The sequence below is a fragment of the Ziziphus jujuba genome, chromosome 8 (genome assembly GCF_031755915.1).
Source record: "Ziziphus jujuba cultivar Dongzao chromosome 8, ASM3175591v1".
Taxonomy (NCBI): domain Eukaryota; kingdom Viridiplantae; phylum Streptophyta; class Magnoliopsida; order Rosales; family Rhamnaceae; genus Ziziphus; species Ziziphus jujuba.
The window spans coordinates 7,351,777-7,360,895 of NC_083386.1; the positions used below are offsets into that span (position 1 = coordinate 7,351,777).

The 9,119-nt window shown below is 35.4% G+C and overlaps 1 pseudogene; it reads right to left on the reverse strand.

Moving 5' to 3' along the window:
• Positions 1 to 5,697: 5,697 nt before the first annotated feature.
• LOC107413179 (sucrose-phosphatase 1-like) lies at positions 5,698 to 8,905 on the reverse strand (annotated as a pseudogene).
• Between the last annotated feature and the right edge of the window lie 214 nt (positions 8,906 to 9,119).

The following is a 9,119-nucleotide window of genomic DNA, read 5'->3' on the forward strand; positions in this document are numbered from 1 at the left end:
GAGAAAACAAAATTGGGCTGGAAACGGGCCCAAAATTTTGAGTTATTTTCTAACAAAGTCCTTTACTTAGGCGCTTCCAGGCTTATGTAACCAGAGCACACCAATTTCCTTTTTCATCTTAAAAAAAGAAAAAAAATAAATAAAGCATAATGGGGTTATCGTTTTGCTTAATTGTGTTTCAGAATTTAGTTGTAAAGCTTTTGTTATTTAATATTTTTGTTGATAATTATATATCGTTTGCTAATGTTAAGCAGCCATCTTGCCATGATGAAGAAAGGTCAGCATTGATGCAGTTCAAGGATAGCTTTGTCATTAACAAATCTGCTTCTTCTTTTGAAGGTGCTTATCCAAAGGTTTTACAATGGAAATCTAGGAGTAATTGCTGCTTATGGGATGGCATCGATTGCATTGCAGAGATAGGTCATGTGATTGGCCTTGACCTCGGCAGTAGTTGTCTCTTTGGCTCTATCAACTCCAATAGCACTCTCTTCACCCTTGTTCATCTTCAAATGCTGAGCCTTCTAGACAAGCACTTTAATTTCTCTTAAATTCCTGCTGCTATTGGTCGACCATCTGGCCTAACTTATCTCAACCTTTCTAATTCTGCTTTTTATGGCCAAGTCCCATTGGAAATTTCAAACTTGACCAAGTTGTCCTCCCTCTATGTGTCTTCTAACCATGATCCAGATACTGGAGAAAAGTTTTTGCAGCTTAAAATTCCCAACTTAAAAAAATTAGTTCAGAATTTGACCAGCTTAGAAATACTTATCCTTGATTATGTAGACGTATCATTGAGGTACCTGATTTACTCACAAATTTCACTTTTTTGACAACATTGCATCTTAAGGATCACGAACTGCATGGTAACTTTCCTGCTAAAATTTTTCAACAGCCAAACCTATAGAGTTTGAATTTGCAGCTCAATGAGAATCTCACTGATCATTTGCCTGAATTCCAAAAAAGAAGCCCACTTACAAGATTGAGACTAGGAGGTACCAACTTTTTTGGAAGCCTACCTTATTCAATTGAAAAACTTGAGTCATTTGATATGTTAGATGTTAGAAACTACAATTTTTCAGGGCCTATTCCATTATCCCTAGGTAAATTTACCCAACTTACACGTCTAGACCTTGGGTTTAATAATTTCAATGGTGACATTCCATCTTCTCTTCGAAACCTTACCCACCTCACATCATTATTGCTTAATGATAATCAAATAACTGGTCCAATCCCACCATGGCTGTGGAACCTTACCAAACTAAGTCTACTAGAACTTCAATATAATCAGTTGCATGGTCCAATTTCACAATCATTATCTATGCTCATGAAACTGGAAAAGCTTAATATAAATGAAAACAAATTGGGTGGGAATTTGAAGTTCTACATGTCTTGTAACATGAAAAATCTTACTCATCTCCGACTTGGCCACAATAATTTGTTACTGATCCTTGGAAAAGCAAACAGAAATGCAACTAGTCACCAATTCAAGTCTCTAGATCTGAGTTCATGCAAGCTGAGAAAATTCCCCCATTTTCTCAGGCATCAAAGTGAACTGGAGTTGTTGTTTCTTGGTGGAAACAAGATAAGAAGCCAAATAACAATTTGGATGCGGAACACAAGCACAGACACTTTGATCATGTTGGACATTAGCAATAACTCATTAACAGGCTTTGCCTAATCAGGTTCTTCCTTGGATTAACTTATCCATGTTTCATATTTCATTGAATAAGTTTTTAGGACCGCTACCAATTCCTCCACCATCCATTGTTTATTATAACGTCTCAAAAAACATGCTAACTGGAGAAATTCCACCTATATTTTGCAATATGAGTTCAATTCATAACCCTGATTTGTCTAACAACTTGGATGGCATAGTTCCAAAATGTTTGGGGAAGTAGTATTTTCTTGACATTGAGTTTAAGAAACAATTCATTTCATGGCATGATTCCTCAACTATGCAGCAGCAACAATGCAATTCAGTTGAAAATGATTGATGTAGTCTCAAACAATCAACTACATGATTCCTTTCCATCTTGGTTGGGATCCCTTCCAGAGTTGAAACTTTTCATACTGCACCAAAATGGGTTCTACAGTACAATTGAGAAACCCAAAAAGGATTTAGACTTCTCCAATTGCAGGTGCTTGATTCGTCTTCTAATAATTTTACTAGCTAGTCACCGTCTCAATACATCTCTAATTGGAATGCCATGAAGTCTATCAAACTCAGTGGTTTGAGATACATGAGTGCTACTTGGAGCCATACTCTTTTAAATTATTATGAGGTCAGTCCTTATGAGAGTTATAGGATCACAATAACGTCTAAAGGGGTAGCTACGTCCTACGAAGCCATCCCAAATACCTTTGCTTTCATTGATCTATCAGACAACAAATTTGAAGGAGAGATTTCTGAGGTGTTTGGGAATCTTAAAGCCCTTCACTCTTGGAATTTCTCCAACAACATGCTTACTAGTTGTAACCCATCATTGCTGGGGAATTTAACAGAGCTTGAGTCATTGGACCTTTCTTGAAACAACCTCTCATGTCATATCCCTTAAGAACTAAAGCAACTTGGATTCCTCGCAAGCTTTAAAGTGTCCCACAATAATCTCACAGGGCCTATACCTCAAGGGAAGCAATTTTACGCATCTTAAATTGTTTTTCTCTAAGATATTATAATTGACAAGAAGTGGTAGATTGTAAATTTCCTAGATCAATCAGTGACTATGTTTCAAAACCTTAGCATTCTTGTTACATTGGCTTTCACCCAATTTTGTTATAAAATGTAAAGCTGATAGCTTCTTGGCTTTATCAGTTGGAAAGTCTGGGGTAGATTTGAACTTAAATGGTTTTGCTCTAAGATATTACGATTGACAAGTAGTTGTTGTAGACTGTCAATTTTCTAAATCAATCGGTAGCTATATTTTAAAATAGAGTGGTGTTTTTTAAATACTGTTCTTTATTTGTCCCACCATTAAAAATTAAATAGTTTCCTTTTAGTTAAAGATTTATCCTTGTTTTTTCTTGAACAGTATGAGGGCATTCCTGCTTAGCGCTGGGACCAAAGGTAAGCAGCCTTTGTGACTTACATTGTATGTTGCAATGTTGCTTATATTTGATGATTTTCTCAATGTCTCTTCTTGCTGCATTACTGAAGCAAAAAGATAAAGTCTGCCAAATTCAAGGATTATGATCCATCAGCCTCTTGGTGGAGCTCAAGGTGGGCAAAGTGATATAGATATTCAGGTACGTAATTTGTTTTATCTTTTTTCGAACTTCAACCTATAACTTGAACCATTTTGTTTCTCTTGCCATATAGTGCACTGCATCTACATTATGTTGCATTTACCTGGTTATAACGCCTGTTTATATATTGGTAAATTATATAAGTATATGGAAGTGGAAATCTTGATGTCTTGAAACTTGATACTAATGTCTTTAGAGTGTTTGGATTCCATCCTTTATTTTTTTTCTCCTTCGATGGGTGGAAGGTTGAGAACGGATGATGTTCTTCTACTTAAGCATTTAGAACTAAATAGGAACCCATATCACTGTTTATTGATTAGCATTTGAAAATATGAATTATTAGATTTTCTTTGAAGTTGAATTCCTTGAATTTTGTCTGCATATCTCCAGTTGTCTGCATATCCCCAGCCAGAGATTCAATATGACAACTGTAGTAATGCTTGTCCACTGGGACACGAGTGCTTATTTTAGTGCTCAATACAAGGACTAGAGTTATATAATTAAAAATGCTTGTTTATTTTTCTCAACTTTGATTCTGCTGTTGTTCTTTTATGAAGCAAACCACTAAACAGTCTAGTTTTCCGTAGGCAAATGAAATGCTGCATCATAAAGCAAACTTAAATGGCTATCTATCCGACCACACTCCGTGATTTCTTCATGAGTGCAAAAGAAGCCAAAGATTACGGACTTATAGATGGTGTGATTTTGAATCCTCTCAAAGCTCTCCAACCTTAGGCAGCCTCAGCGGACAGTAAAGATGAGTCTGGTGTGCAAACTTCAGCTGTGAGTTAATATGGGTCTGGTCGGTGAAGTCCTGCTTTGTTGTAGAGTAGTGTAAGAACCACATTTTTTTTTTTCTCCTTTGAAAGTGAGGGAAATAGAAATTTTATTTTGTTTGATTATGTAATGGCACACATAATCAATAGTCAATGCATTTTTCATTTCTTGTTTCCTTTTTTCATTACACAGATATAAATCTGGAACTGAACTTCCCCATCCCCATTTCTTGTTATTCTCTCTTGACCTAAATAGTTGAAACACAATGAAAGTTGGTGATTTTATTTTTGGCTCGTCCTTTCCAGATATTAACGTTGTTTGGAAGAAGATCTCTATTTTGGTATTGACTATTTATTGCGATCTGACTTCCATGAACTATTTACACAAGTCAGGCATCTGCGTATAAGGGCTATAAAACCTATTCTAAGTTTAATGGCCAAAGGAAATAAATCCCTTTGATAAAAACAAGAAGCAATTTGTTCATATTCTATTAAGGTTGAAGTACTAAAGGTTTTGATTTTTAACATAACCTCGAGGAATGAAGAGACGGAATAAAATCAATCATTTGAAATTCCACATAACACAATGAATTGAATCCATTATCTCTGCTGTTAGAACCTTAAAAGACATCTGCATGCACGTTTCAATTAGCCAAAAAAAAAAAAAAAAAAAAAAAAAAAAAAAAAAAAAAAAAAAAAACAAATACACCCTTGTAGGAACAGGAAATATTATTTGTTGAGCATTAACTGAAGTTCCTGAACAGTGGCCATTGAGCCTTAAATTTATTCAGTAAACATATTTCAAGTATCTTATTCTCTCTATAACTGGTATCTCCAACAATGTCAGGGTCCTGAACATTCTATGCTATAACTAGTATTTGTTGAATCAGATGGTAACAAATGCTTTCCAAATCTCACAAGAGCATACTTCTCCAGCAGCATCAAACTAAATTCAAATCAAAATTTCACGATCTCTAGCTTTTGATTTAGTGATGTCAACGGGGTGGGGTGGGACTAGTTTTTAAAATCCCATCCCTATCCCTCTAGGAAATTTTTCATCTCATCTCCATGATTTTCCTCATTTCTTTAGAGGTAGGATAGGGATGGAAATTTCCCAATTGGGGACGAGACGGAACGGTTTTTTTTGTTTATATTTTTTTTTTATAATTGATATAATTTTTTCAAGAAATTTATATAAAAAAATTTCTTTTATGAATAAAATGTAAATAAAGTGACTAAAATGCAATAAAAATACAATAAAATACATCAAAGTTCAAATTTACAATTATAATAAAATACATTCTTAAAAAATACAATAGTCCATATAAATAAAATATGAACAAAATAAATAAATAAATATGTACCGGCCGGGCTCGAGCCGGTTTCTTTATTCCTCCAGTTCCAGCCCGTCCCCGATTCGGACCTTAATAAATTTATCACAAACCTGCCTCGCAATCCCGATTTTTTGGGGAAAAACCACCCCATTAGGAGCGCTGGATGTGCAGGGCAAATTGACATTTCTATTTTGATTGCATGGTTAGTGCTACATAACCTTGAAATTTCTGCAAGTAGAACCAAGCAAACAAGCAAACAAAAATAAGCAATATGGCAAAGTAAAAGGTTAATTTATATTGGCAGAAGCCTTTAAACCTAGTTAAGCTGCGATTTAGACAAGTTCGAAAAACTTTGCTTACCTATAATAACCAAGTGTCTGGTTGTTTTACTCCAAAGCCATCCAACCATGTTTGATGCATATGTAACCATATAAACTCATTTGGTATCTCTGCCTGCATAATCAAGCAATGCACTATGAGTGACATAATTACTACATGTAACATATATTTGTTTTTTCAGCCATAATAAACGAACACGGTAGTTTGACAAGGGGTGTGATATTGAATAGGAATGAGAACTACCCATTTGTAGTTGTGCCTTTGAGCACATTAGGATTGTTGTCAGACAGCAATGCTTCTCTTCTCCTACAATATACATTGAAACTTTTAGAAATGTAGATAAGAGAAATTTTACAAGAATTATATAAAAAATAAAATAGGATCGGCTTTTTAGCTGTGATTGAGAAGTATCAGTTTTATGTGGCTATTGAATAATCAAATAATATAGACATACAGATCATCTAAAACGTAGACAAATTCAAGGATATTTTTTACATTCACTGCTTAAGTGTGATACAAGAATTAATCCCCAAAACAAAGACATAGACAAAAGAAAACCCTCCAAAGTGTTCTACAATAATTTTGCTGATTTCATCTCATATGTGACTTTGAAATTGCTATAAAAGACTTGATAATTTGTTAAATTTAAGGATGTCGTCCAAATTGTTATGCATTGACCTCTCCGCTAACTCTTTCCATCTTCCTGTTAGGCTCATTCTTGCTCTGTAACTGAATGGGTATGGAACATACAGTACGGCAAGCATCTACAAATAAGAAGAATAAATTGGCCTAAATAAGGCTCTTAACAACTAAACAATGATGGATTGACCAAGAAATCTTTTTCAAAGCTGACAAAAATAGGTGTTGCTTAGAGATAATCGTTTGCAACTCATTGAACCTACCAGCTTTCATCTTCAATTTTTCTAGCAGATCCTAGCAGCATTTACTGCAGCTTTTCTCCTATTAACGAATTACTGACATATCAACGGTTCAATCTATCACTTAAGAAAATATATTATTATACAAAAGTGCAATCTCACCATATGACTCCCATTTCTTGCACTTCACCAGCCATGTGTCTGAGCCAATCTGTGCAGATGATAGTTGATCTACCCATACTTGAAAACGTTTACCCTGCCTGTCACCATGCAAGCTTTCCATTGCATCTATGCACTGGTGGATAGGTTGCTTGATACCTGATGGATGTACAAAAGTACCAAGGGAATACTGGACAAGAAAATACAAATGGTCAGCAATTAAAATCATCTTCCCACAGAGAAAATCTTCAAAAGAAGTTCCATTAGAGAAACCTGCTACACAAGTGCAAGATTGATTTAACAATGAGCTGATGCTAACGAAAAATCCTAGCCAAAAGAAAAAAATAAAGCTTTTTTTCTGAAAAAAGGACTACATCTCTTCTGATTGCATCACTCTACTTTTTGCTCTGTTTGTACTGTTACACGTTCCTCTGTGATCATTCCCTATGAGGGCAGGTGCTTAAGTTCAATAATAAAAAGAAAAATCTAAACCATATGAAACTTACAAAGAATGATTTTAAATTCTGCATATGCTGTCCAGCCATTTCAACTTCTGCACGGCAACATCTTTCATAAAACAAATAAAATTTCACAACTTCATGACCAGGATTGATAATTTCCACTTTGCATTTTTGAAAGTCTTTAATATCTCTTGGAGATACATTCTTACCTAGTCCAAAATAACCAATCGCTTGATAATTCCTGCAGCACATCTATCAGTAGCTCGAAGTATATAAGGATTGCTCTTCATATTTTCCGTATACCACTGCAACAATTCTTCCTTTGCATTACTGACCTGCATACTCAAATAAACGAATGAAACTAGAAATCATGAAAATTGAATTTGAAACTATAATGAAATAATACAGGAAACGACAAAGAAAACATGACGTTATAAGCCTACAAACCATCACACCATAAACTTCAGGAATGCTGAACAGTTCGGCATCATTTCCAGAGTCACCACAAACAAGAGTATTGGCAGGCAACTTTCCATCTAGTGCAAATTTTTTCATCAGATATGCAAGGGCCTGTCCCTTTCCTGCGCCTCGTGGCAAGACATCCAAAGCTATCCCACTGCTATAAATTATCTTTACATCTAACTAACCAAATAAAAATCAAGTTATGAAAGTTAGAATTAGAGCACAATCATTATTCAAACAAATGAAAAACGAATGAAATGATGAAGTATTATAAGTAGAAAACTAGGAGCTTAATTTAATAGTAATCCAATATCAAATGTCATTAATAACATTCCAACAAAAATAAGGTTTATATCAACAACTGCTTACCCCTAGCTTCTCCAAACGTTCTGCCAGAACATCAATTATCGCCAGTGCCTTAACCTCCTCTACATAAAAGCTAACCTTGAGAGGTCTTGATCTATTTCTGACTGCAGAAATCCCATATAAGTATGATAATTAGCTAACACATATGTTCATCTTACATAACAAACATAAAGATCTTGATTATGCCAAAATGAAAAGCCAATCTACGTACCATCTGGAGTTATAGAAAACCCATCTCCGGAATTCTAACATTACTTGGAACAGTACAATCGTTGTGTAAATGCTACTCGAAAAGAGTTGAGCAAGCAATAAATGCTCTCCTAAAAAGGCTTTTTTTTTTAATTCAAAAAAAAAAAAAAAAGCAATGCCTACATAATCTTATCCCACTTTTGTAAATTTCACATTTTTTTGACTCTTTATGTACTCTATGCAAAGAAACTCACTTGGGGAGTAAGCTCAGGAAACTTGGAAGTTTCTTCAACAATAATTTCTCTATCCCACTTGTGATTCAGATACTCTTCCCAGCCAGCATCCACAACCAATGCTTCACCATAAGCAATCTCAGTTCCCACAGACATGACAGCTACATCAGGAGTCAGCAATGGTTTCTCATTCCTCAACAGTTTGTAACTGGTGGGTGATCTTCCAGTTGAGAAAACTAGCAGAGAATCATGGCGGTAATAGGATTCCCACAGACCATTAAAGCCGAGGAGAGAGATGTCATCAGGATCGTCATGGTCCACCTGCAAGTGAGAGAGAACCATTTTCCCATGAAATTCATAAACCAAGTAGTGAGATCGTTGAGAAGAAGAGAGGAGATCATGTACGAGGGTGGAATCAGGGTCGGAGACTACCACAAGCCGAGCAGAGCCATGAAGTCGTTCCATGGAGTGTGGCTGAAACTCTGTGAGTTCCTCGAGAGAGATGGGAAAATGCCCGCTTCACTTGGTTGATAACCCTCACTGACTGAGCTTTAATCGTTCAATTTCATAAAAACAATTGCTTGGAAATGTAAATGCCTAAATGGAACGCCACAAGGAACAAAGAATCTAACAGTTAGCTAGTAAAGTTTTACGCAACGCCATATCCACTTTAAATCAA